This window comes from Limulus polyphemus, unplaced genomic scaffold (assembly GCF_000517525.1).
Source record: "Limulus polyphemus unplaced genomic scaffold, Limulus_polyphemus-2.1.2 Scaffold84, whole genome shotgun sequence".
Classification (NCBI taxonomy): Eukaryota; Metazoa; Arthropoda; class Merostomata; order Xiphosura; family Limulidae; genus Limulus; species Limulus polyphemus.
In genome coordinates this window covers 1126120-1130820 of record NW_013665694.1, presented here as the reverse complement: position 1 = coordinate 1130820, position 4701 = coordinate 1126120, and the positions used below count along the sequence as shown (strand labels likewise).

The 4701-nt window shown below is 30.9% G+C and overlaps 1 protein-coding gene across 2 annotated transcripts in view; it reads right to left on the bottom strand.

Annotated features, from left to right (window-relative positions):
- Window positions 1–247: 247 nt before the first annotated feature.
- LOC106467942 (zwei Ig domain protein zig-8-like) overlaps window positions 248–4701 on the bottom strand; it is a 150599-nt gene continuing 146145 nt past the window's right edge. For both annotated transcript variants that reach the window (XM_022396930.1, XM_022396937.1), the window contains 2 exons: window positions 3591–3710; window positions 248–982 (listed from right to left, as the gene is read on the bottom strand). The gene's annotated coding sequence lies outside the window, so the exon portion shown is untranslated. The remainder of the gene's footprint in view (window positions 983–3590; window positions 3711–4701) is intronic.

Here is a 4701-nt window from a genome sequence, read left to right as displayed (position 1 = left end):
ATGCTGTTTGAAATGTAATGTGTGTTGTGGTATTGGTGTCCAATACAGAAGTAAAACATATCAGTATTGGATATCTTTTAATTTCTTTTTCATGTGTGTATAATGTTTTAACAACATCTTGGATATCAGTGTTAATGCGGAAGCAGGGTTTAAATATCTCAAACGTTTTGAAGTACAGTTACCGTAATTATCCATTCAAAACAATTATTAACATACAAGTTTTAGAAAGAACCAAGTTAATTGTACGCTATGCTGCTAAGATTGTGGTGAATGTTTTAAAACTTACATAATCATTTGGGGGGGGGGGGGTTGAATTGGAGGATAAAATCATATTTGTTCAATTTTTAATTGCTTGTGACTTTTAAGAGAAAAGCAGCTGGAGAAGTCGAACATAAATCTTGTACATGCCGAACACAACGAGTTAGCACAGGGAAATATAAACATTTTATTTCTTAACATCAAATTCCAAGCATTATGTAACACAGAAATGAAACAATTAAACTACAGACATTCACCAAAAGATCTTGCTCTAATTACAAAATATTTACATGGGGGAGAGGGGATTCGTCACACTATTATTTTATTACGTTGACACAAGAAAAATGAACAATCACCTTCACAATAACCATGCAGTTTATGAACAATTTTATATACACGTATATTTCGATATTTGCAGTGTGAAACACAATCCAAAAGCCGTCACAATATTCCAATTGGACGGGGAAGATGTGTCCATCAAGACTCTTCGTGAAAAAACAACACACGATAAGGTGAAGAGATTATAGCTGAAGTCAACGAAACCCTTAAAATAATAATCAGAGCAAGCAAGCTAAATGAAGACGACCACGCTAAAGTTAAACTAGAATCTATGGTAATAGTGGGCGTATCTTTCGAACTAGACTTGTCATTGGTTCCAAAATTACCTGTCGATGCGAAACACGGTTTTGGCGCTGACGACACTTGCACAAATAGTAATGAAAATCTGAAAAAGAAACAGAAAACATGGCCTTTGTTTAATGTTAGTTCTATATAACATGGTACATTAATCGTGAATTCAAAAAGTAACTAGTTTTATAATCCAAAACAATAGGTATAACGTTTATTTTAACAGTTTGCAAGTTTTTAAAGTATAGGGAATTTAGATGTAGAGTAACTAAAGTTATTTATCCAATACAAGAAAGTCATAAAATACCCAAACTAGCGTGTTGCAAACAATACGTTTTGAACATATTTATGCTCTTCAAATTTTGCCAGAAAGAAGTACAAAAAACTTTATTTAAATGTGAGTTCGTTTAATGTAACAAACAAGCATCCAGTAATCTTTCTGATCAAACACGAACCAAAAATAATGTAAAAGCAGTAACGCCACAAAAGCAGATCCTAATGAAACGTTTGATGATGTAACATTCTTATTGGAATATAAATGAATTTTTTTTACATACGAATGTCTGTCTATTAAAACTTATAATATTCTAACAATACAATATTTTAAATTTTATATATCTATATATTGCGAAAAAGAGAAACTTTTGGCTTTAAAAACCTGTCAATGTTTTTACTTTTGGGTGCTAGATTATGCCGTTTAAGAGAGATTTACAGTTGTTAATTGTGTAAATCAGCGTGAATAAAATATGTTTTTCCGTTATTAATAGTTTTTTTTTTTTGCAATTACTAATGTTTAAGTAACGCTTCATTGAGCATTTTTTTCTTTTTGTTCTTCTTAGTAACTCTTGTAAATTATGTCACTTGAAAGTTATTTGCTATTACGTGATGCATTATGTTGGTTGTTATTAGGTGATGGATTATGTCAGTTGTTATTAGGTGATGGATTATCTCAGTTGTTGTTATTTTGTAATTGATTACATCAGTTATTACTAGGTGATGGATTATATCAGTTGTTATTTCAGTATGAATTATGTCGGTTTTTATTAGGTGATGAATTATGTCAGTTATTATTTGATGATGGATTATGTCAGTTGTTATTTTGTATTGGGTTTTTTCGGTTGTTATTAGGTGATGGATTGTGTCAGTTGTTATTTCGTGATGGATTATGTCATATTTAGAACGTTTTAGCCAAAACTAACATGATGTGGATCATGTCACCTAAAAATCTTTTTCTGTTGTTGACGAGCAGTGGATTATGATATAGAAAAGGCGTTTGCAGCTTGTATTGTCAAGATATTACATCGCATACAATACTTTTTGCTGTTGTTGACAGTTGACTGGTTTTGCTGCTCATGGGGTGTTTGGCCATTGTTTGTGTGATGAATTATGTTCCCCGGAAGTTTCATTTCAAAGCTTAACTGTTGCTAATATGTGCTGGATTATTCGGTATAAATAAGTAAATCTTTCTTTTTTTTTTTTTTGCTGGAGGTAATAAATAAAGGATAATTACACGTAAAATGATTTTGCTGCTAGTACTATCTATGAACCAAGCAGCATAAAATTTTTTGTCGACATTAAAATGTCATGGATTTGGTCGCATGAAATGTTTTTGCTATGTTAATTTTAACGTTTACTAATTTATGATGCTTCATAAAAACATTTGTTGTCGTTGATGTGTTTTGGGTTATGCTGATGTTTCTAATGTGTCCAGAGTTTATTCTTAAATTGCTTTATTCTTTCTAAAAGAGATGAAAGCCAATTTATGTAGTTTTTATTTGTAACTTTTGATTGTTGGAGATTTAGTTGTTCACATGTAAGACGTACGAGATAAATATTTATAATTGGAGTAAAGAGTTAAAAAATAACTCAACTAAGAACTTCCACAGAGATAAGTCATGAAAATTAATTTCAGCCTTATTTTATTTTGCAGCGTTTCATTGGAACAAGTGTACATTGTTTTGAGTCTAGGTGTAGAAATTACCCTTTACACGTATTTGGTCGTGTAGAGAACTTTCAAAGGCTATGAGACTTTCTGATTATTGTTTAATACGTTCCTATACGGCAGTGTTTCTCAGTCGGATTTGCCAGACGACCCCAGTCCAAGTTTTGGTTGTCGCAACCCTCCATTATCTATACAAGGATGAAAAAACTATTGATGTTTCTTGGCGCAGTTCTTGATAGTTCATAACAAAGGTATTATATGCACCCCTCAGACACCTCAAAAATTGAAAAAAAAATGTTGACTCAGCGCAAACTGCTCGTAACCACCCTGTAAACCTGTTCGCGACCTCCAAAGAGGTCACGACTTACCGTTTGAGAAATATTGCTATAAGGTTTTCTCGAAGTTTTAAAGGGTAATATTTACAAAATGTTTTAGTAAGAATAAAATTAGCAAAGCATTAATTTTATTTTTTTTAAACACATATAATGTTTATTTCTTTAAATGTTGTAATTATTTTATCTGATCAGAAAAACTACAATACTTTATTTTGCTCAGATATCTTTAAACAATAGATTAATTACAATATTACAATAGAGATGCGTAGGATAAAAAAGGGTAAATCACAACATAAAATAATTATAACCGTCCGTTGGATCAAAAATGAGATAAATTACAATCCTAGAAAATGGGTTATCAGGTTTCTTGAGAGATATTATTTATGAAGAGTTAAAATATATATTTTTTGATATTTCGATAAACTCACCTAAATTATAAACGTACTTAGTAGCTGCTTCTGTTGTAGAAAAATTCACGGAATGCTAAAATAAGAGACCCTTGAACTTAATGTGCGCACTCACAACAAAACAACAGATTGAAGCGCCCTCTGAAATAGATATAAAAATAATTATTATAAATTTTAGTGATCTTCTGCAATTATTGCAGTGACTGTAGATTTTGTTAGATGGTGAAACATTAAAGCAATTTGATCATCAAGGTTTGGCAGGTATATGGGAAAATAATATAAAAATCAACAATAGCAATTTTGTATTTAAACATTCTACAAACAGTAATGTTTTGTTTTTAATTTCACAGAAATTAAATATTATTTGATTTGTTTGTAATTTCGTGCAAAGATACACGAGGGCTATTTGCGCTAGCCGACCCTAATTAGTTATGATAAACTAGAGGGAAGGCAGTTAGTCAACACTACCCACTGCCAAATCTTGGGCTACTCTTTTACCAACAAAAAGGTGGACTTGTCGCCACCTTATAATGCCCCTACGGCTGAAAGAATAAGCACGTTTGGTGTGACTGAGATTGCGAATCAAGCGCCATACCCAGGCCAAGTAAAGAAGTCAAACATTGTATTTAAAAAACATTAAAGCTTGAATTATAAATCACCACGGACAGATAATATATGATATTGAAATTACTGATTTTTTCTTAAGATATTTAAAATTAATGTTTTTAAAAGTACGCTTTTTTCTAAAACTTGTAAAAAAGGATATAATTATTAATACAAATATCAGTAATAATAAGTGGGCTGCTGATATTCATAGCGAAATTTCATCGAAAATCTTTTATAATATTTCATGTATCGTTTTAAAATAACAATGCTCGTAAATTATTACTCATTTGTTTACGGATAAAGATGAAAATATATCCAAGTGTTTATAGGTATTTTAATTTGTTTTCATATCCAAGACATTTACATGAAAAAATTCAATGATACGACATTTCATAAGGTGAAAAGTCCAGTGTGTATTGTTCACAATTATAATACTTGAATTATAGTATTTTGGCATTTGTGTATAAAGTTAAAATCATAAATAATATCCTGAGGATGACGTTGTAACGTCGAAACATGCAGAGTT